Source organism: Montipora foliosa, chromosome 4 (assembly GCF_036669935.1).
Source record: "Montipora foliosa isolate CH-2021 chromosome 4, ASM3666993v2, whole genome shotgun sequence".
In the NCBI taxonomy this organism is placed as follows: domain Eukaryota; kingdom Metazoa; phylum Cnidaria; class Anthozoa; order Scleractinia; family Acroporidae; genus Montipora; species Montipora foliosa.
Window position 1 is genome coordinate 31,210,277 of NC_090872.1, and position 24,855 is coordinate 31,235,131.

General features: G+C 37.8%; 1 long non-coding RNA gene across 3 annotated transcripts; it reads left to right on the plus strand.

Annotated features, from left to right (window-relative positions):
- Positions 1 to 322: 322 nt before the first annotated feature.
- On the plus strand, positions 323 to 13,337 carry LOC138000608 (uncharacterized). Of its 3 annotated transcripts, XR_011123170.1 has the most exons (5): positions 323 to 1,333; positions 3,850 to 3,925; positions 8,304 to 8,340; positions 10,543 to 10,632; positions 11,979 to 13,337. It is a non-coding gene; the product is annotated as an uncharacterized lncRNA (long non-coding RNA). The 3 variants fall into 3 exon arrangements; XR_011123169.1 differs by lacking the exons at positions 8,304 to 8,340; positions 11,979 to 13,337 and having other exon boundaries at positions 10,543 to 11,971; XR_011123171.1 differs by lacking the exons at positions 8,304 to 8,340; positions 10,543 to 10,632; positions 11,979 to 13,337 and adding an exon at positions 8,758 to 10,497.
- Positions 13,338 to 24,855: the final 11,518 nt, after the last annotated feature.

Here is a 24,855-nt window from a genome sequence, read left to right on the forward strand (position 1 = left end):
CCTCTGGATCTGCTGTCTACTCTGAAATGTTTAGTAAATGTCGTCATGTAATGTAACACCATTATTTTAGATGTCTCCTTTGTTTATATGAGCTTATAATAAAGTTGACCTGTCAGTTGCCTGAAGATCGCCAACCGGCGTGAAACTCGGAGTAGCGACAGCTGATCTTTGCCTTATCTCTTTATTTTGTTTTTTCTCTACTTATAATGGTATTGAGCGCTCTTCATCTTCACACCATACTATAAACTTGGTTCTCCTATTTGGTATAAATATATATTGTTACTCTTGGCAAAAGAAATAAATCTGAACTCTAAATCTGAAACTCCCTCAAATATAATGCCCAATCAGTGAACTAGATTTAAACTTATTTCCCGCTTGGAATGAGGCTCCGGGCGCGTGTCACCAGAGTTATTTTCCGGCAGTCCTCTGTGGTTGCCTTCGTTTTGCGTAGCGTTTTCTCGGGTCTTGGAAACAAAAATTTCCTCTGGCACCCAGGGTAGTTCTAAAATTTCAAGTTTGTTTGCTTACCTCCGCTTAGGTTTCGATTTCTTTTCGCCAATTTGCTAACGCCAACAATAAACAGACGGCAGTAATTTTAAGCTCGCAAATGATTGGCTCGCCGAACAACCTTTAGATAGAGCTCGAGACAAGGCTTTCCTTTCAATTTTAGCTCTTTGAGGTCTGTCACGTTTGGTCTCAATTACATCGCCGTCGACCGAGATCTCGAAATAGACTTGTTTTGTGGTCGCACACGAACTTTAGACGTAGTGCGCTTACAACCTCGGTCACCGAAGAGGAAACTGGCACAGCAAAACAAAACACGAGGCAGAATCCTTTGCACAACAAAAACATGAGGTCATCCATTAGTCTGCCTTTCCGACTATCCACCTTTGCTTGTATTCAGCCATTCCCAGGACAACCACGAGATCATTGCGTTCTCTACTTTGTCGAACACAATAATTGGGAAAAAATGGAAACATCCCAGATTCCTGTGACTTTGCACTATCACGTTGGTTATGAAATTAAAATTTCTCAACTGGAGGTAGCGGAATATGATGGCGTGATTTTTGATTGTTGAGACCTTGGACGACAATCGCATGTGTATCTACGTGAGTATCGATCCGCTCATGGTGCATTGTCCACTGTGCAAACTTGGTATAATTGACAAAACATTGAAGATTTTGCCGAATAGGATGCTACAACACAGTAGTGACAATCCACTATGAGGAATTATGTCGAAGACCTTGCAATTTTGGGTCCCTGTTCTTTAGAAGTCTTATTTATACGAAGGCACCAGCTGCATTTTGGTTTGTTGCAAGCATCCACCAGTTATGTAAGTATTGTCTCTTCTAGTTTTGCTTTTCGATTTGGTTCTCACGACTGTGCATATATATGTATGTGTGTATGTATATTGATGTCTAGGATAGAGGTTAGGCTAAATTTGAAAAGTAAATCATTGGAAAAAGGTAGAGTTCCCATCGCGATATGATGCGTTAGAGTAAGAGACTAAGAGCTAATAGGTTTCTATCGAGACCTCAATTCTTTCAGAGATTCAAACGTTGACCTTTCCGTCACGCAAACTGAGAAAAAACATGTTTTGTTGCGCGGACAGAGGTATCTGCCGAACACCGAAGGACCAATGGTCGGCTTTCAGTTATTATAGCCCATGTTCAAATAGTCGTCTTTGAGTTGTGGTGGTGAAGATCTTCAGTAATGAGGTCTAAACACCAGCTTATGAATGCTTAGCTTTTACTTAATCGGTCGAAGCACAGATTTTAATCAGTAAATGGTTAGCTTTCAGTTATTTTAATCAGTGTATGTGTACATTTATTATCACCGAACACTGATTAGCATAGATGAGAACGTTCGTTTTGCCTTCCTGAAAAATATCCCTTTCAATGTGTGGCGCACCATCTTAGTACATTTTTCTTGGGTTTGTAATTTAATGTCATTTTTCCTTGCGATTTCAAGGAACAGTAAACTAAACCGTTATCTGGCATTGCAGCAATGTTTAAACCAAAGAAATACAATCTAGTTAACGAAATTGGCAATCTAGGGAAATCACTTTTTTATTACGGTTTGGTGCTGCAGGGAAAGGTTAAATATAAGGTCGTTCGGCTCTTGTTCAAAATTGTGTCTAGCTGTGACAGACATTTTGTTTTCGCAGAAAAATCGGAAGACTAAGAGCGCTTTCCTTTTGTCAGAACTGGCCGGCCAGACCTGTCAGTTTGCAAAGAAAGTGCAACAGTTTGAACGAACGCTTGCATGATAATTCCTCGCATTCTTGTCCGGCGGGAGCAGAATTTATCAATTGAGTTAATTTGATTAGTGTGTGGATACGAATCCCCTGCCGATTCTCTACGCGGTATAAGCACTAGAATAATTGACCACAAGACAAATGCAAATGGACATACATTATTTTTGTACCTAATTATTGCTGACATGCTTTTGGGTGAAATTCTCTCGAAGGTTTTATCACAATTAAAACAATCTATAGTAAAGGTAAAGAAATTAACGCACAAACTCCTGGAGCTGTAAGCTTTCAAAATCCTTTGATAGGATTTACATTGAAGGTTAACCGGTACAACCAAAAACGAATTCCAATGGGCATGTCGGCAATGTTATCCAAGAATTGTTGTTATTAGACGATTTTGATACACTATTTCACACACCAGTTTCCAAGCCGCCATTTTGTGCACGAATAATATGCGATCTTGAGAAACGAAATAACGTGACAGGATTCAAAGGCCAATCTCAGTAGAAAAATCTATAAGGAACTTCCTTCTTGTAGCCTTATAAGTCCTTTGCAATTAACACTACTAAAGCGGTACTTGATTAAATATTCCTTGTTTGTCTTTGGATTTAATTGCCATAACACAATTTTCAAGATACTGAACATTCCGTGAGTCCAACAAATTGTTGATGAGGGGATGGATTTTACTGTATCTCATAGACTTATTCAATTGCTCATAATTTATAGTCATCAATTCAAATGATCAGCTACTCGCCCTAACATTGTCAGACGGAGAACACGACGCATTTGTCAGACTTATTTACTATCAGAAAATGTTCTTATTGCTTTGGGAAGAGAGTTGCTGGTCTGGCTTTAAGATGCACAACTTTGAGTTGTTTGGTTTTGGATAGAAGAAATTAATTTGAGTTTCAGATAAGATATCAATGGTATCCATTTTTTATTAAGATATGCAATTAGTTGAAACAGTATAGGTCGGTTAAACAAGTCTCTAGCATGCTTCAACTTCCCACAAAATTTATAAATTGTTACAATAGATTCCCAGATAAATAACGTGGACATTTAATACCCTGGATATCATCCAGTTTACTGAAAAAGAAACTTAAAAATTGAAATGAGTAGAGCCGTTGCTCAGAAATTTGAAGTACAAGATACACAATCGGGTCATACCAAGGCGAGGAACGTAAGATTACTTTGCAGTTACTCGAAAATCATTCTCCCAGCTAATTAAGCTTAAGTCAAGTTGCTACCTGCGAACCTCGAAAACGTTATAAAATGATTATTTTCAAAGGAACGTCTTGGGGCTTAATAAACTGCTCCTGATTTAAAATTGTATCTCTTTCCAGCTCACTAATCGTCGCATAGAACCGGAAACCAGTTGATGGGTTGCAAACGTGAATCAACAATTACTGTTTCTTGATGTCATAGTAAACGAATCTCTCCCAACCATTTATATTTGCCAAACGGAATTCTTTGCTGTATGGAGTTAGGTCTTACACGGATCTTTGTGCGTAATTTGCACGGAGAATCTGTCTTAACTGATTGTTTCATGGTGACTTTATACGCAATGCATTTTGTTATTCGTCTGTAACTTGCAGAAGGTCACCAAGAACGCTCAATAGAGAAAAAGAAACGAAAAGCGAGAAGGAGATTGGGAAAGAAGAACTTTGAAAGGTATGTTGTGTGCATGGAATTTGGTTACAAAGATGGTGTTGAGAAATGAAGTCAACCATGCACGGCTTGAATTCTTTTCATGACTCAATGTGAATTCTCATCTATATTCCAAGGTCATTTGTTGACGGTAACTTTAGCTCATTTTTTGCCCGAACAAAGGAACGAAACGAACGAAAGGAACAAAAACAGATATGAGTGATTCTATCTGTAAATATCAGTCATCTGAGGAGGTTTCCAAAAAATCCCAACGAATTTCTGTACATATAACACCCATTTGTATGCTCCATGATCTGCAAGTCTGAATCTATTTTCAGATACGTAGTTAAATGTCTTTACTTTGCTACGAGCTTGTTAAGCGGAGAATTTGTCATTTCAACGTATCTAATCGAAATCAGTCCTTCGACTGTATTTTCCATGCAGTGATACAATAGATGACAGAAATTCACTTTTCCTTCGACAACTTCGCTCTTACGGGTGACATGATTCAACGAAATCGAAAGATGTGGCACTCAAGAAGAAACGATAAATAACTTAATATGCCAGAGTCGAACCAAATCTTTGAAGCGAGAAGCTGGCACCGGTATTTTACTACCATGCGTTGTTCATTACTCTTTTGCAACCAGTCAACGAGACAGTACACTTAAGAGAATAAAAGGTTGAAATAAACGCTGGGAGTCTCTAACGTATGAAATTGTAAGTATGCATTCGGAGTCCGAAAGGATGGCTTCGTAACTCGATTTTTCCTTACCCGTTCACCTCACCCATGTTTTGTCTTTTATTTCCAGTGAAAAGAAAAAGAAAAACGAACCTATAAATAAATATATTTTTTCCTGAGGTCCAACAAGAAAGGGTTGCTTTAGTCAAAGATCATTCATTTATAGCTCAATTAGAATAGCATAGAGCCCAAGATATATACATCGGCCGTGGATTCGAGTTTCGTTCAAACATGGATGCCTCATTTCGTCAGAGTTCGCTTTTATTTTTTACGTTACATGCTTAAGTCACTGCAATTACTATTTTATTATCGTAACATTTCGCAGCCGCAGTTCCGATTTTTGGCAGAAATATTTCTTTATGCCATGCACTGATGAATCACAATTCTGAAGAGCAGAGTAACAGGAAGAAGGTAAAGAAATTAACGGGGCAACTCTTGTAAGCTTTCAAAATGGAGAAAAGTGCAATTCTTGTTCTTTTTTAATAGGGTTTACATTAAAGGTTAACACACTCATTGGTACAACAAAAACGAATTTCAATGAAAATGTGGACAATGTTATCCAAGGATTGTCCTTATTAGTCGATTTGCGAAGCACTAACTCAATGATACCCTATTTTACACACCAGTTTCCCAACTGCAATTTTGCGCACGAAGAATATGCGATCTTGGGAAATTGGAGAATGCCACAGGAGTCAAAGGCGAATGTCAGTCAGTACTCGTCAGAGTTCTTTAAAGGATGGTCATAGGGAAATATAGCTTTAAATAAGAATTACATCCAGTGATTTCTTTGAGCGTTGGAATCTTTTTTTGAATTTTTTTTTTGCAGTAGCGAAGCTAGGGATTGTTAGCAAATTGATCCGCAGAAGCACTTATTCAATGATAATCTATTTCACACACCAGTTTCCAAGCTGCAATTTTGCGCACGAAGAATATGCGATCTCGAGAAACTTAAGAACGCGACAGGATTCAAAGGGAAATCTCACTGCTCGTCAGAGTTTTTTAAGAGATGGTCATAGGGAAATATAGCTTTAAGTAAGAATTACATCCAGAGCTTATTTCGAGCGCCGGTATCTTTTGTCGAATATTTTCTGTTGTAGCGAGTGTAGGGATTGTTAGCCACTGATCCGCAGACTTTGATGTAGTGATTTTATTAAAAGTAGCGAAGATGTAATTGCAAACATAGTGTTAACATTGAAGAGGTGTAGTCTATTCTGCGTATCGATTATTTGCTTCCTAACACCATACTTCCCTTCGCTGCTGGGATATTTACGTCGAACCAAGTATGGAAAGCATGATTAGTGTGTGGATACGAATCAAAATATTGTAAATGAGATTTACAAGTAAACAATTAAGATAGCAAATTGGTGACTTCTCGAAATAATTCCGGTTGAAGACACTTGGTGTATGATTCCTTAGCCGATTCTCTACACTGTATAAGCACCATAATAATTGACCACAAGGCAAATGGAAATGCACATGCATAATTTTTGTAGCTAATTATTGCTGGACATGCTTTTGGGTGGGATTTCTCTCGAGAGTTTTATCACAATTAGAACAATCTATAAGGAAACTTGCTTCTTGTATCCTTATAAGTACTTTGCAATTAACACTATTAAAAGGGTACTTAATTAAATATTCATTCGTTTGTCTTTGGATTTAACTGCCATAACACATTTTCAAGCTACTGAACATTCAGTGTATCAAACAAATTGTTAATGAAGGGATGGATTTTACTGTATCTCATAGACTATTCATAGTCATCAATTTAAATGATCAGCTACGCGCCCTAACATTGTCAGACGGAGAAGATAACGTATTTGTCAGACTTATTTAATATCAGAAAATGTTCTTATTGCTTTGGGAAGAGAGTTGCTGGTCTGGCTTTAAGATGCACAGCTTTGAGTTGTTTGGTTTTGGAGAGACGAAATTAATTTGAGTTTCAGATAAGATATCAATGGTATCCATTTTTTTATCAAAATATGCAACTAGTTCAAACAGTATAGCTTAGTCAATAAGTCTCTAACATGGTTCAACTTCAATTTTCTCATAGTAAATAAGTCTGACAAATGCGTCGTCTTCTCTGTCTACACGAGTAGCTGATCATTTGAATTGATGACTATGAATTATGAACAATTGAATAAGGCTATGAGATACAGTAAAATCCTTCCCTTCATCAGTCATTTGTTTGATTTACTGAATGTTCAGTGTTATGGCAGTTAAATCCAAAGACAAACAAGAAATATTTAATTAAGTACCGCTTTAATAGTGTTAATTGCAAAGGACTTATAAAGATACAAGAAGCAAGTTTCCTTATAGATTGTTGTAATTGTGATAAAACCATCGAAGAGAAATCTCACCCAAAAGCTTGACCATTTGCATTTGTCTTGTGGTCAATTGTTCTGGTGTTTATACAGTGTAGAGAATCGGCTAAGGAATCATACACCAAGTATCTACAACCAGGAATTATTTCGAGAAGTTACAAATTTGCTATTATAACTGGTTACTTGTAAGTCTCATTTACAATATTCTTGACTCGTATCCTTATACTAATCATGCTTTCCATACTTGGTTCGATGTAAATTTCCCAGCAGCGAGGGGAAGTATGATGTTAGGGAGCAAACTCGATACGCAGAACAACTGCACCTCTTCCATGTTAACGCTATGTTTGCAATTCATCTTCGTTACTTTTAATAAAATCATTAGATCAAAGTCTGCGGATCAAATGCTAACAATCTCTAGCCTCGCTACAATAAGAAATATTCGACAAAAAATTCCGGCGCTCGAAAAAATCACTGGATGCCATTCTTACTTAAAGCTATATTTCCCTATGACCATCTTTTAAAGAACTCTAACGAGCAGTGAGATTCGACTTTGAATCCTGTCGCGTTCTTAAGTTTCTCAAGATCGCATATTCTTCGTGCGCAAAATTGCAGCTTGGAAACTGGTGTGTGAAATGGGGTATCATTGAGTTAGTGCTTCACAAATCGTCTAATAGGGACAATCCTCCGATAACATTGCCAACATTTTCATTGAAATTCGTTTTTGTTGTACTGGTGACTGTGTTAACCCTCAATATAAACCCAATAAAACAAAAACAAGAACTGCACTTGTCTCTATTTTCAAAGCTTACAAGAGTTTCTCCGCTGATTTCTTTACCTCCTTCCTGTTACTCTGCTCTTCAGAATTGTGATTCATCAGTGCGTGGCATGAAGAAATATTTCTGTCAAAAATCTGAGCAGCGGATGCCTAATGTTGGGATATTAAAAGTCATTGCAGTGACCGAAGCATGTAAGTCTGACAAAACGAAGTCTGACAAAAGAAAACAACCAGGCCCCAGTTGTTCAAACGATTGATAGCGCCATCCACCGGATAAATCACTATCCAGGGGATAAACACTAGCAAAGCCAACTGAGTTATCCAGTGGATAGTGATTTATCCGGCGGATAGCGCTATCCATCGTTTGAACAACTGAGGCCAGGTTTGAACAAAACTTGAACCCACGGCCGATGTCTATATCTTGGGCTCTATGCTATTCTAATTTACCTATTCCGAGCGAAGGTTTCAATTAAGGATCGTTGACTAAACCAACCCTTTCTTGTTGGGCCTCACGACATATATATATATATATATATATTTATAGATTCGTTTTTATTTTTCTTTCAGGTGGAAATAAAAGACAAAACATGGGTGAGGTGAACGGGTAAGCAAGAATTCAATTAATTTTAAGCCATCCTTTCGGACTCCTTGTTACTTCTTGTTTCTTCTTGAGTACAACATCTTTCGACTTCTTTGTATCCTGTCACCCGTTAGAACAAAGTTGTCGAACTAAAAGTGAATTTCTGTCATCTATTGTATCACTGCATGGAAAATACAGTCGAAGGACTGATTTGGATTTTATACAATGAAATGACAAATTCTCGCGAGCGTAGGTTTCCATTAAGGATCGTTGACTAAACCAACCCTTTCTTGTTGGACCTCAGGAAAATTCCATATATTTATAAGTTCTTTTTTATTTTTTTTTTTTCAACTGGAAATAAAACACAAGACATGGGTGAAGAAGTCTCTAACATGGTTGAACTTCACACAAAATTTATAAATTGTAACAATTGATTCTCAGATATATAACGTGGACATTCAATACTCTGGATATCATCCGGTTTACTGAAAAAGATACTTAGAAATTGAACTGAGTAGAGCTGTTGTTCAGAAATTTGAAATACAAGATACACAGTCGTATCATACCAAGGCGAAGAAGGTAAGATTACTTAGCAGTTACACGAAAATCCTCCTGCCAGCTAATTAAGCTTAAGTCAAGTTGCTTCCTGCAAGCCTCGAAAACGTTATAAAATGATTATTTTCAAAGGAACGTTTTGTGGCCTAATAAAATGCTCCTGATTTAAAATTGGATCTCTTTCTAGCTCCCTAATCGTCGCATAGAGCCGGAAACCAGTTGATGGGTTGCAAACTTGAATCAACAATTACTGTTTCTTGATGTCATAGTAAAAAATCTCTCCCAACCATGGCAAATAAATTTATATTTGCCAAACGGAATTCTTTGCTGTGTGGAGTTAGGTCTTACACGAATCTTTGTGCGTAATTTGCACGGAGACCTCGTACGCAATGCATTTTCGTATTCGTCTATAACCTAGAGAAGGTATCTAAGAACGCGCATTAAATAAAAAGAAATGAAAAGGGAGAAGGAGAATGATTGGCAAAGAAGAACTCTGAAAGTTATGTTGTGTGCATGGAGTTTAGTTACAAAGATAGTTTTGGGAAATGAAGTTAACCCTGCACGGCTTGAATTGAATTTCTTTTCATGACTCAATGTGAATTCTCATCTATATTCCAAGGTTATGTGTTAACGGTAACTGTTACTTAAGCAACGAAAACAGATATAAGTGATTCTATCCGTAAATATCAGTAATCTGAGGAGGTTTCCAAAAAAATCCCAACGAATTTCTACATATATAACACCCATTTTTCTGTTCCTTAAAGGTTCAAGTCTGAATCCATTCCCAGATGCGTAGTTAAATGTCTTAATTTTGCTACTGGCTTGTTAAGCGGAGAATTTGTCATTTCATTGTATATAATCGAAACCATCCTTCGACTGTATTTTCTATGCCCTTTTACAATAGATGACAGAAATTCACTTTTAGTTCGACAACTTTGTTCTAACGGGTGACAGGATACAAAGAAGTCGAAAGATGTTGTACTCAAGAAGAAACAAGAAGTAACTTAATATGTTAAAGTCGAAAAAAATCTTCGAAGCGAGCAGTTGCCACCGATATTTTACTACCATGCGTTGTTCATTACTCTTTTGGCAACCAGTCAACGAGACAGTACACTTAAGAGAATGAACGGTTGAATTGGACGTTCGAAGGCTCTAAAATGTGAAATGGTAAATATGCATTAGCAGTCCGAAAGGATGGCTTAAAATTAATTGAATTCTTGCTTACCCGTTCACCTCACCCATGTTTTGTCTTTTATTTCCACTTGAAAGAAAAATAAAAACGAACCTATAAATATATATATGTATGTCGTGAGGTCCAACAAGAAAGGGTTGGTTTAGTCAACGATCCTTAATTGAAACCTACGCTCGCAAGAGGTAAATTAGAATAGCATAGAGCCCAAGATATAGACATCGGCCGTGGGTTCAAGTTTCGTTCAAACCTGGCCCCAGTTGTTCAAACGATGGATAGCGCTATCCGCCGGATAAATCACTATCCACTGGATAACTCAGTTGGCTTTGCTAGTGTTTATCCGCTGGATAGTGATTTATCCGGTGGATGGCGCTATCAATCCTATGAACAACTGGTTCCTGGTTGTTTTCTTTTGTCAGACTTCGTTTTGTCAGACTTACATGCTTCGGTCACTGCAATGACTTTTAATATCGCAACATTAGGCATCCGCTGCTCAGATTTTTGGCAGAAATATTTCTTCTTACCACGCACTGATGAATCACAATTCTGAAGAGCAGAGTAACAGGAAGGAGGTAAAGAAATTAACGGAGAAACTCTTGTAAGCTTTGAAAATAGAGAAAAGTGCAGTTCTTGTTTTTGTTTTATTGGGCTTACATTGAGGGTTAACACAGTCACCGATACAACAAAAACGAATTTCAATGAAAATGTTGGCAATGTTATCGGAGGATTGTCCCTATTAGACGATTTGTGAAGCACTAACTCAATGATACCCTATTTCACACACCAGTTTGCAAGCTGCAATTTTGCGCACGAAGAATATGCGATCTTGAGAAACTTAAGAACGCGACAGGATTCAAAGTCGAATCTCACTGCTCGTTAGAGTTCTTTAAAAGATGGTCATAGGGAAATATAGCTTTAAGTAAAAATGACATCCAGTAATTTTTTCGAGCGCCGGAATTTTTTGTCGAATATTTCTTATTGTAGCGAGGCTAGAGATTGTTAGCATTTGATCCGCAGACTTTGATGTAATGATTTTATTAAAAGTAACGAAGATGAATTGCAAACATAGCGTTGACATGGAAGAGGTGCAGTTTATTCTGCGTATCGAGTTTGCTCCCTAACATCATACTTCCCTTCGCTGCTGGGTAATTTACATCGAACCAAGTATGGAAAGCATGATTAGTGTGTGGATACGAGTCAAGAATATTGTAAACGAGACTTACAAGTAACCAATTATAATGGCAAATTTGTAACTTCTCGAAATAATTCCTGGTTGAAGACACTTGGTGTATGATTCCTTAGCCGATTCTCTACACTGTATAAGCACCAGAACAATTGACCACAAGACAAATGCAAATGGTCAAGCTTTTGGGTGAGATTTCTCTTCGATGGTTTTATCACAATTACAACAATCTATAAAGAAGCTTGCTTCTTGTATCCTTATAAGTCCTTCGCAATTAACACTATTAAAGCGGTACTTAATTAAATATTTCTTGTTTGTCTTTGGATTTAACTGCCATAACACTGAACATTCAGTGAATCAAACAAATGGCTGATGAAGGGAAGGATTTTACTGTATCTCATAGCCTTATTCAATTGTTCATAATTCATAGTCATCAATTCAAATGATCAGCTACTCGTGTAGACAGAGAAGACGACGCATTTGTCAGACTTATTTACTATGAGAAAATGTTGTTATTGCTTTGGAAAAAGAGTTGCTGATCTGGCTTTAAGATGCACAGCTTTGAGTTGTTTGGTTTTGGATAGACGGAATTTATTTGAGTTTCAGATAAGATATCAATAGTAGCCATTTTTAATCAAGATATGCAACTAGTTCAAACAGTATAGGTCGGTGAATAAGTCTCTAACATGGTTGAACTTCACACAAAATTTATAAATTGTAACAATTGATTCCCAGATATATAACGTGGACATTCAATACCCTGGATATCATCCGGTTTACTGAAAAAGATACTTAGAAATTGAACTGAGTAGAGCTGTTGTTCAGAAATTTGAAATACAAGATACACAGTCGTATCATACCAAGGCGAAGAGGGTAAGATTACTTAGCAGTTACACGAAAATCCTCCTGCCAGCTAATTAAGCTTAAGTCAAGTTGCTTCCTGCGAGCCTCGAAAACGTTATAAAATGATTATTTTCGAAGGAACGTTTTGTGGCCTAATAAAATGCTCCTGATTTAAAATTGGATCTCTTTCTAGCTCCCTAATCGTCGCATAGAGCCGGAAACCAGTTGATGGGTTGCAAACTTGAATCAACAATTACTGTTTCTTGATGTCATAGTAAAAAGATCTCTCCCAACCATGGCAAATAAATTTATATTTGCCAAACGGAATTCTTTGCTGTGTGGAGTTAGGTCTTACACGAATCTTTGTGCGTAATTTGCACGGAGACCTCGTACGCAATGCATTTTCGTATTCGTCTATAACCTAGAGAAGGTATCTAAGAACGCGCATTAAATAAAAAGAAATGAAAAGGGAGAAGGAGAATGATTGGCAAAGAAGAACTCTGAAAGTTATGTTGTGTGCATGGAGTTTAGTTACAAAGATGGTTTTGGGAAATGAAGTTAACCCTGCACGGCTTGAATTGAATTTCTTTTCATGACTCAATGTGCATTCTCATCTATATTCCAAGGTTATGTGTTAACGGTAACTGTTACTTAAGGAACGAAAACAGATATAAGTGATTCTATCTGTAAATATCAGTAATCTGAGGAGGTTTCCAAAAAAATCCCAACGAATTTCTACATATATAACACCCATTTGTCTGTTCCTTGATGTTCAAGTCTGAATCCATTTCCAGATGCGTAGTTAAATGTCTTAATTTTGCTACTGGCTTGTTAAGCGGAGAATTTGTCATTTCATTGTATATAATCGAAACCAGTCCTTCGACTGTATTTCCTATGCCCTTTTACAATAGATGACAGAAATTCACTTTTAGTTCGACAGTTTTGTTCTAACGGGTGACAGGATACAAAGAAGTCGAAAGATGTTGTACTCAAGAAGAAACAAGAAGTAACTTAATATGTTAAAGTCGAAAAAAATCTTCGAAGCGAGCAGTTGCCACCGATATTTTACTACCATGCGTTGTTCATTACTCTTTTGGCAACCAGTCAACGAGACAGTACACTTAAGAGAATGAACGGTTGAATTGGACGTTCGAAGGCTCTAAAATGTGAAATGGTAAATATGCATTAGGAGTCCGAAAGGATGGCTTAAAATTAATTGAATTCTTGCTTACCCGTTCACCTCACCCATGTTTTGTCTTTTATTTCCACTTGAAAGAAAAATAAAACGAACCTATAAATATATATATATATGTCGTGAGGTCCAACAAGAAAGGGTTGGTTTAGTCAACGATCCTTAATTGAAACTTACGCTCGCAATAGGTAAATTAGAATAGCATAGAGCCCAAGATATAGACATCGGCCGTGGGTTCAAGTTTCGTTCAAACCTGGCCCCAGTTGTTCAAACGATGGATAGCGCTATCCGCCGGATAAATCACTATCCACTGGATAACTCAGTTGGCTTTGCTAGTGTTTATCCGCTGGATAGTGATTTATCCGGTGGATGGCGCTATCAATCGTTTGAACAACTGGGGCCTGGTTGTTTTTTTTTGTCAGACTTCGTTTTGTCAGACTTACATGCTTCGGTAACTGCAATGACTTTAAATATCGCAACATTATGCAACCGCAGCTCAGATTTTTGGCAGAAATATTTCTTCGTGCCACGCACTGATGAATCACAATTCTGAAGAGCAGAGTAACAGGAAGGAGGTAAAGAAATTAACGGAGAAACTCTTGTAAGCTTTGAAAATAGAGACAAGTGCAGTTCTTGTTTTTGTCTTATTGGGTTTACATTGAGGGTTAACACAGTCACCGGTACAACAAAAACGAATTTCAATGAAAATGTTGGCAATGTTATCGGAGGATTGTCCCTATTAGACGATTTGTGAAGCCCTAACTCAATGATACCCTATTTCACACACCAGTTTGCAAGCTGCAATTTTGCGCACAAAGAATATGCGATCTTGAGAAACTTAAGAACGCGACAGGATTCAAAGTCGAATCTCACTGCTCGTTAGAGTTCTTTAAAAGATGGTCATAGGGAAATATAGCTTTAAGTAAGAATGGCATCCAGTGATTTTTTCGAGCGCCGGAATTTTTTGTCGAATATTTCTTATTGTAGCGAGGCTAGAGATTGTTAGCATTTGATCCGCAGACTTTGATGTAATGATTTTATTAAAAGTAACGAAGATGAATTGCAAACATAGCGTTGACATGGAAGAGGTGCAGTTTATTCTGCGTATCGAGTTTGCTCCCTAACATCATACTTCCCTTCGCTGCTGGGTAATTTACATCGAACCAAGTATGGAAAGCATGATTAGTGTGTGGATACGAGTCAAGAATATTGTAAACGAGACTTACAAGTAACCAGTTATAATGGCAAATTTGTAACTTCTCGAAATAATTCCTGGTTGAAGACACTTGGTGTATGATTCCTTAGCCGATTCTCTACACTGTATAAGCACCAGAACAATTGACCACAAGACAAATGCAAATGGTCAAGCTTTTGGGTGAGATTTCTCTTCGATGGTTTTATCACAATTACAACAATCTATAAGGAAGCTTGCTTCTTGTATCCTTATAAGTCCTTTGCAATTAACACTATTAAAGCGGTACTTAATTAAATATTTCTTGTTTGTCTTTGGATTTAACTGCCATAACACTGAACATTCAGTGAATCAAACAAATGGCTGATGAAGGGAAGGATTTTACTGTATCTCATAGCCTTATTCAATTGTTCATAATTCATAGTCATCAATTCAAATGATCAGCTACTCGTGTAGACAGAGAAGACGACGCATTTGTCAGACTTATTTACTATGAGAAAATGTTGTTATTGCTTTGGAAAAAGAGTTGCTGATCTGGCTTTAAGATGCACAGCTTTGAGTTGTTTGGTTTTGGATAGACGGAATTTATTTGAGTTTCAGATAAGATATCAATAGTAGCCATTTTTAATCAAGATATGCAACTAGTTCAAACAGTACAGGTCGGTGAATAAGTCTCTAACATGGTTGAACTTCACACAAAATTTATAAATTGTAACAATTGATTCCCAGATATATAACGTGGACATTCAATACCCTGGATATCATCCGGTTTACTGAAAAAGATACTTAGAAATTGAACTGAGTAGAGCTGTTGTTCAGAAATTTGAAATACAAGATACACAGTCGTATCATACCAAGGCGAAGAAGGTAAGATTACTTAGCAGTTACACGAAAATCCTCCTGCCAGCTAATTAAGCTTAAGTCAAGTTGCTTCCTGTGAGCCTCGAAAACGTTATAAAATGATTATTTTCAAAGGAACGTTTTGTGGCCTAATAAAATGCTCCTGATTTAAAATTGGATCTCTTTCTAGCTCCCTAATCGTCGCATAGAGCCGGAAACCAGTTGATGGGTTGCAAACTTAAATCAACAATTACTGTTTCTTGATGTCATAGTAAACAAATCTCTCCCAGCCATAGCAAATAAATTTATATTTGCCAAACGAAATTTTTGGCTGTGTGGAGTTAGGTCTTACACGAATCTTTGTGCGTAATTTGCACGGAGACCTCGTACGCAATGCATTTTCGTATTCGTCTATAACCTAGAGAAGGTATCTAAGAACGCGCATTAAATAAAAAGAAATGAAAAGGGAGAAGGAGAATGATTGGCAAAGAAGAACTCTGAAAGTTATGTTGTGTGCATGGAGTTTAGTTACAAAGATGGTTTTGGGAAATGAAGTTAACCCTGCACGGCTTGAATTGAATTTCTTTTCATGACTCAATGTGAATTCTCATCTATATTCCAAGGTTATGTGTTAACGGTAACTGTTACTAAAGGAACGAAAACAGATATAAGTGATTCTATCTGTAAATATCAGTAATCTGAGGAGGTTTCCAAAAAGATCCCAACGAATTTCTACATATATAACACCCATTTGTCTGTTCCTTGATGTTCAAGTCTGAATCCATTCCCATATGCGTAGTTAAATGTCTTAATTTTGCTACTGGCTTGTTAAGCGGAGAATTTGTCATTTCATTGTATATAATCGAAACCAGTCCTTCGACTGTATTTCCTATGCCCTTTTACAATAGATGACAGAAATTCACTTTTAGTTCGACAGTTTTGTTCTAACGGGTGACAGGATACAAAGAAGTCGAAAGATGTTGTACTCAAGAAGAAACAAGAAGTAACTTAATATGTTAAAGTCGAAAAAAATCTTCGAAGCGAGCAGTTGCCACCGATATTTTACTACCATGCGTTGTTCATTACTCTTTTGGCAACCAGTCAACGAGACAGTACACTTAAGAGAATGAACGGTTGAATTGGACGTTCGAAGGCTCTAAAATGTGAAATGGTAAATATGCATTAGGAGTCCGAAAGGATGGCTTAAAATTAATTGAATTCTTGCTTACCCGTTCACCTCACCCATGTTTTGTCTTTTATTTCCACTTGAAAGAAAAATAAAAACGAACCTATAAATATATATATATATGTCGTGAGGTCCAACAAGAAAGGGTTGGTTTAGTCAACGATCCTTAATTGAAACTTACGCTCGCAATAGGTAAATTAGAATAGCATAGAGCCCAAGATATAGACATCGGCCGTGGGTTCAAGTTTCGTTCAAACCTGGCCCCAGTTGTTCAAACGATGGATAGCGCTATCCGCCGGATAAATCACTATCCACTGGATAACTCAGTTGGCTTTGCTAGTGTTTATCCGCTGGATAGTGATTTATCCGGTGGATGGCGCTATCAATCGTTTGAACAACTGGGGCCTGGTTGTTTTTTTTTGTCAGACTTCGTTTTGTCAGACTTACATGCTTCGGTCACTGCAATGACTTTTAATATCGCAACATTAGTTATCCGCTGCTCAGATTTTTGGCAGAAATATTTCTTCGTGCCACGCACTGATGAATCACAATTCTGAAGAGCAGAGTAACAGGAAGCAGGTAAAGAAATTAGCGGAGAAACTCTTGTAAGCTTTGAAAATAGAGACAAGTGTAGTTCTTGGTTTTGTTTTATTGGGTTTACATTGAGGGTTAACACAGTCACCGGTACAACAAAAACGAATTTCAATGAAAATGTTGGCAATGTTATCAGAGGATTGTCCCTATTAGACGATTTGTGAAGCACTAACTCAATGATACCCTATTTCACACACCAGTTTCCAAGCTGCAATTTTGCGCACAAAGAATATGCGATCTTGAGAAACTTAAGAACGCGACAGGATTCAAAGTCGAATCTCACTGCTCGTTAGAGTTCTTTAAAAGATGGTCCTAGAGAAATATAGCTTTAAGTAAGAATGGCATCCAGTGATTTTTTCGAGCGCCGGAATTTTTTGTCGAATATTTCTTATTGTAGCGAGGCTAGAGATTGTTAGCATTTGATCCGCAGACTTTGATGTAATGATTTTATTAAAAGTAACGAAGATGAATTGCAAACATAGCGTTGACATGGAAGAGGTGCAGTTTATTCTGCGTATCGAGTTTGCTCCCTAACATCATACTTCCCTTCGCTGCTGGGTAATTTACATCGAACCAAGTATGGAAAGCATGATTAGTGTGTGGATACGAGTCAAGAATATTGTAAACGAGACTTACAAGTAACCAATTATAATGGCAAATTTGTAACTTCTCGAAATAATTCCTGGTTGAAGACACTTGGTGTATGATTCCTTAGCCGATTCTCTACACTGTATAAGCACCAGAACAATTGACCACAAGACAAATGCAAATGGTCAAGCTTTTGGGTGAGATTTCTCTTCGATGGTTTTATCACAATTACAACAATCTATAAGGAAGCTTGCTTCTTGTATCCTTATAGGTCCTTTGCAATTAACACTATTAAAGCGGTACTTAATTAAATATTTCTTGTTTGTCTTTGGATTTAACTGCCATAACACTGAACATTCAGTGAATCAAACAAATGGCTGATGAAGGGAAGGATTTTACTGTATCTCATAGCCTTATTCAATTGTTCATAATTCATAGTCATCAATTCAAATGATCAGCTACTCGTGTAGACAGAGAAGACGACGCATTTGTCAGACTTATTTACTATGAGAAAATGTTGTTATTGCTTTGGAAAAAGAGTTGCTGATCTGGCTTTAAGATGCACAGCTTTGAGTTGTTTGGTTTTGGATAGACGGAATTTATTTGAGTTTCAGATAAGATATCAATAGTAGCCATTTTTAATCAAGATATGCAACTAGTTCAAATGGTTGAACTTCACACAAAATTTATAAATTGTAACAATTGATTCCCAGATATATAACGTGGACATTCAATACCCTGGATATCATCCGGTTTACTGAAAAAGATACTTAGAAATTGAACTGAGTAGAGCTGTTGTTCAGAAATTTGAAATACAAGATACACAGTCCTATCATACCAAGGCGAAGAAGGTAAGATTACTTAGCAGTTACACGAAAATCCTCCTGCCAGCTAATTAAGCTTAAGTCAAGTTGCTTCCTGTGAGCCTCGAAAACGTTATAAAATGATTATTTTCAAAGGAACGTTTTGTGGCCTAATAAAATGCTCCTGATTTAAAATTGGATCTCTTTCTAGCTCCCTAATCGTCGCATAGAGCCGGAAACCAGTTGATGGGTTGCAAACTTGAATCAACAATTACTGTTTCTTGATGTCATAGTAAACAAATCTCTCCCAGCCATAGCAAATAAATTTATATTTGCCAAACGAAATTCTTTGCTGTGTGTAGTTAGGTCTTACACGAATCTTTGTGCGTAATTTGCACGGAGACCTCGTACGCAATGCATTTTCGTATTCGTCTATAACTTAGAGAAGGTATCTAAGAACGCCCATTAAATAAAAAGAAATGAAAAGGGAGAAGGAGAATGATTGGCAAAGAAGAACTCTGAAAGTTATGTTGTGTGCATGGAGTTTGTTTACAAAGATGGTGTTGGGAAGTGAAGTCAACGCTGCACGGCTTGAATTCTTTTCATGACTTAATGTGAATTCTCATTCCAAGTTTATTTGTTAATGGTAACTATTTCTTCAGGAACGAAAACAGGTATGAGTGATGCTATCTGCAAATATCAGTCATCTGAGGAGGTGTCCAAAAACCCCAACGAATTTCTACATATATAACACCCATTTGTCTGTTCCTTGATGTTCAAGTCTGAATCCATTTCCAGATACGTAGTTAAATGTCTTAACTTTGCTACTGGCTTGTTAAGCGGAGAATTTGTCATTTCATTGTATATAATCCAAATCAGTCCTTCGACTGTATTTTCCATGCAGTGATACAATAGATGACAGAAATTCACTTTTAGTTCGACAACTTTGCTCTTACGGGTGACATGATACAACGAAATCGAAAGATGTTTTACTCAAGAAGAAACAAGAAGTAACTTAATATGTTTAAGTCGAAAAAAATCTTCGAAGCGAGCAGTTGGCACCGATATTTTACTACCATGCGTTGTTCATTGCTCCTTTTGCAACGAGTGAACGAGACAGTACACCTAAGAGAATGAAAGGTTGAATTGAACGTTCGAAGGCTGTAAACTTTGAAGTCGTAAATATGCATTAGGAGTCCGAAAGGATGGCTTACAATTAATTGAAGTATTGCTTACCCGTTCACCTCACCCATGTTTTTTCTCTTATTTCCAGTTGAAAGAAAACGAAAAATTAACCCATAAATATATATATTTGTCCTGAGGTCCCACATGAAAGGGTTGGTTTAGTCAAAGATCTTTAATTTAAACGTTCGCTCGCAATAGCTCAATTTGAATAGCGGCATAGAGCCCAAGATATATTCATCGGCCGTGGGTTTGAGTTTCGTTCAAACCTGGTTGTTTCCTTTTGTCAGGCTTCGTTTTTAACTTTTTAAGTTGCGTGCCTCAGTCTCTGCCATGACCATTTCAATATCGAATTATTTGACATCCACAGTTCAGATATATTTGGCAGAAATATTTCTTCATGCCCTGCACTGATGAATCACAATTCTGAAGAGCAGGGTAACAGGAACGAGGTAAACAAAAGAAATGGAGAAACTCTTGTAGCCTTTCAAAATCGAGAAAAGTGCAGTTCTTGTTCTTTTTTAAATAGGGTTTACATTGAAGGTTAGATCCAGTGGTTTTTTCGAGCGCCGGAATCTTTTGTCCAATATTTTTTGTTGTCGCGAGGCTAGGGGATGTTATTAGCAATTGATCCGCAGACTTTGATGCAGAGATTTCCTTGCTCTGCTTTATGCTTTCCAAAGTCCCAAACGGGGTACCCTTTAGTGGAGCTGAGTGTTTGTTTCCAGCTTGTTGGTTGGCCATAGGATACAGCTGTCAAGCCTATTCAGGCTCTGCACGGCGCGTGTTATAACCTTGATTACAAGTTTCTCATGGCTAGCAAATTTTGACAATGCCATGCGCAACATTTTCCGGTAGCACAAGTTCATTGGTTATGATGATTCTCTTACTAGGAAAGCAAAACACTGAAAACACTGCAACCACGGATTAAAGGGTATCCATGGTACTGAATTGAGTGTGGCTTGGCTTCCCAGCAGATATCACCGAAGCACGATGCAAAAGACAACATGTTCAGTGGAGGCGGAATAATAATCGTAGTTTTCAATAAGCCGGTATTTGGGAGACGTACTTTAGTACAGAGCCAGTACAATTAAACAACAGTTGCAGCAGAAGCTAAACGATTCCAACTGGCATCTGGAAATGGGTTCTTAAGGTCTAACTCATGATGAGAACTTATTTTATCAAGTTAAGCACAGATCATGCTTCCCGCTTTAACACGGAATTGAGGTGAAATGTCAAATGTTCATTTCCATGGCGAATATTGCCGAACAAGGTCCTGAGAATTAGTGTTCATTGATGTTTGGTACCCTTACGTGCTTGCATTTCACTGAATTGGTATCTAGCGCCCGGCAGTGTTTGAAATATGTTTTTGCGTAGACTGCTAGATGACGCCCGTGAGGAGTATTTGGTACTGAGTTGTGTTCATGCTTCAATGAATGTCTGCTTTAACTTAAGAAAGTTAGAAATTGGCTCATAACCTCTTGAGATGTTCTCAGCCCATATCATAAGTTCAGTTTCATTGCGAAAAGAAGAATGCAGCTTGAAGATATTTTGACTGGACTTCTGCGCAAACAATCAATTCCCGACTGAAATAACATCAATGATGCAAAGATGACAGACAATCGAATATTGGCGATTGCCATGCAAAGATTATGCTACGAATGCAGAAAATTCGATTTCTACCTGACAATTTTCGAGGTCGCTGCCTCAACACGCTTAGTGCATTACAATAGCGAATTATTAAAATGTAATGCTTTATATAGGGTTGTACTAATAAAGGAATTAGCGACAAAGCCCAGCATTCCTCTGGTGATTAAATGTTTCAACATACCTGCTAATATGATAAAGTATATCCGCGTGCCATATTCAAGAGCGAGATCACCCTTGACTTGAGAAAGATTACTCCTTCTCAGGCTAATTAAGGGCGTGGCTGAGCCAGTACAAAAGACCCCCGCAGAGAATTTAGAAACTCCTATTTTTAATGAATTTAACAAAGTTTATTACTGGGTTGCCTATGGGCAAACCCAGTCGAGGTCTGCGTTTAGTTTGTTTGTTTTCTTTTTTTTCTTTTTTTTTTTTTTTTTTTTTCCGTGTCGGTAAAAGTCTTGCCTGTCACTCCCCTGGTAAGTGGTGTCTTTGTGGATAGAGCCTTCTGCCCGTATTTTCTTAGGATCGAGAGGGTAGTGGAACTGCGTAGATTTCTCTGGTGGACACAGTAGAATCATTAACTTAGCCTGCAATGGCGTCGAAAGTCATGCAACGCGAATGGCGTTTTAGTGGATCCTTAAACAAAATATACCCTTATGGAGCTCAATAATGGAAAGTCAGTTGGATAAACTAGGCATGAATCTCAAAAGCGACGAGTACTGGACTTCGACAACAATCTATCGCCCGTCGAGACGAAATCAAAGTGAGCAGTATTTACCTGAAGTAGAAGGTAATCTGACACAATTGAGTTTCTTGTCTTCACGCACGCAATGAAATAGGAAGAGGTTTTCGCCTCTAAGAGCAAATATGTTGTTTGTTTCAATAAAACTTTCGCTGGAAAAGGATTCTGTGGTATTTTCTGCCTTTGTGAATTATAATATCATGTTGTGTATTGAATTTTCGAGCTTAAGGTTGAAATGTGATATGCGAGAAGTTTTTTAGTATTGCTCTGTAAGCAGGAAGGGTTCAAAGGCCTGTTGAAAGCGTGCTTGAGTTTCAACAAAATGAGCCCCAAAATCAGTGAAAACTTGTGATGCAGATGAATAATAAAGTAGCTGCTATTTCCAAAATGATGGAATTACCTGGTGATAATAACGTCGTACGCGTCTTGGAGAGTAAATTTTGACTTTGCATAAACAAGAGTTGGGCGATTGTGATCTTTGTTTTGACTTCGCTCATTTCATTGTCAAACTTTATAACACTTGACAGAAAAAGAAACTTTTTAAAAACCCGGTATCTTGCCATCATTTGACACAGATGCTTCACTGTTTGACGAGTAAACATGCCGCGGTAACTTAATCACGGCGCCCGCTGAATTCCGGCCATGTCACTTTTCGATTTTGCAATTTACTTGAACATAGCAAAAATCTCCCAAAATGTTTGTCGCTGATCGTAACTTTTTATATTCTATATTCACGGTTCAAAATTAATGTTGTTTTCATGTCGTAAATATTTCATTCTCGATCGACCGTCCCGGAAACTTCCTTCTGCTCTTTCTGAAAACTTTGTATCAATAGTTATTTGCTTTTTCATCAATATTTGTTTTGCATAAAGCAAGCTAACAAAATCTGTACCTTGCTGAGTTCGCATTTGTTAGCGTTAATAGTATTTTCAGTCAGATGCTTCTGTTTTTTATGACGGGTTCATTGTTTTGGTCTCCCATCCTAACACTAACCCCGCTCAACAGGGCTTGACTTCAGTGAAGTTTACTATTACAAAGCTGTCAGATGCTCAGAGGGCACACTTGTGGTGCAAGGAAGTTGTAAGGGAACTTGAGAATTATCAACATGTCAGCCCAGAAGCCAATGTTTATCGCTTCTTTTTTATTTGTTATTCTTCAGAGACTGGAATGCTGTATTTCAATACCACACAATTCAGTGCCTTCTGATTTTCTGTAGCACGTACCACAGGCAAGCCAGTGTATGCTTCACGGAAGCATCTCGTTGTTCAATAGATTGATCGCTTTTTTTCATTACATGTGACTGGGTTAAACGAATGCCATTTGTGACATTTGTGACAGTGCTTGTCAGTACCACGTGATATCACTTGCCCTGTGACTTCACAAAATGAGTATTCAATAATGGGGGGAAGTTCCGCCTCATAATTTTGAAACCCTTTGGCAAAAAATTAATAAGCAGAACTGTGCGGGTCCGCAGATGATCCCAACCTCGTTCCCAGGGACTCCATGCACAGAGACCCTGGGGACGAGGTTGAAATGAACCCAGGACCGCAAATGATCTCAGAGCCGCAAACGATCCCCAAACTGTACCGCAAATGATCCCGGAACGCAAATGATCCCCATTATGGACCGCAAATGACCCCGAAAAAAAAAGAAGTAAGCATTGGCATGGAGGGTGGAATGGTCTGGATAGAAAATTAATGTGAAGAGCGCTCACAACAGGTTCTGCCTCATTATAGTTTTTCGGAAAGACTGCATTTTGTTTCTTACCATGCTGTTATAAATTTGCCATATTTAATTATCGGATTCAATCATCAAACAACTAACTTGGACGCAGTTTTAACTGATTGTGACCAGGGACTCGTTTCTCGTACCCTGCGTTTGTTTGCCAGATTTGTTCGAATATCCCGACTGTTTGTTCGAGAAACAGGCCCCTGGTCACAATCAGTTTAGAATTACGTCCAAGTTAGTTGTTTGATGATTGTATCCGATAATTAAATGTGGAAAATTTATAACAGCGTGGTAAGAAACAAAATGCAGTCTTTCTGGAAATCTATAACGAGGCAGAAACCTGTTGTGAGCCATGATTTAAGGTGGTTTTAATAAATTAAAATAAGAGCTCTTCACATTAATTCTCTATCCAGACCATTCCACCCTCCATGCCATTCCTTACTTTTTTTTCGGGATCATATGCCGTCCTAAATGGGGATAATTTGCGTTTCAGGATCATTTGCGGTCCAATATAATATGGGGATCATTTGCGGTCCTGGTATCATATGCGGTACAGTTTGGGAATCGTTTGTGGTTCTGGGATCATTTGCGGACCCGTACAGAACTACTTGAGTCAAGTTCTGCTTTGTATGGTTACATTTGTAATTTCAAAGAGCACTTTGGCAAAACCAGGATCGGATCGGATCGGATCGGATCGGATCGGATCGACAAAACTCGGACCGGATCAATAACAAAATTCCCGCCAAAAGTAGACAAATGAGGTCCCTGGGTTACCAGTTAAAGTTACTTCCCACCTTGGCGGGTGTCCTTTGGGAAAAATTTCGTACGAGCCTTAGTTTTAATAAAATCCTTACAAACTATACATCAAAAGAGAGCTAAATAAATGTAGACAGTTTTTTATGCAAGGGCCGGCTGAACAAAGAACAATTGCCGGATCTTCCGAGATCTGACCAGCAATTAATATTTAGACTAAAAACTAAATAATTATGCAAAAAAATAATTATGCAACTCCCTGAAGAAGTCAGGCCGCGCCTGACGAAATATTGGTCAAACAAAAAATATATATCCTCACAGA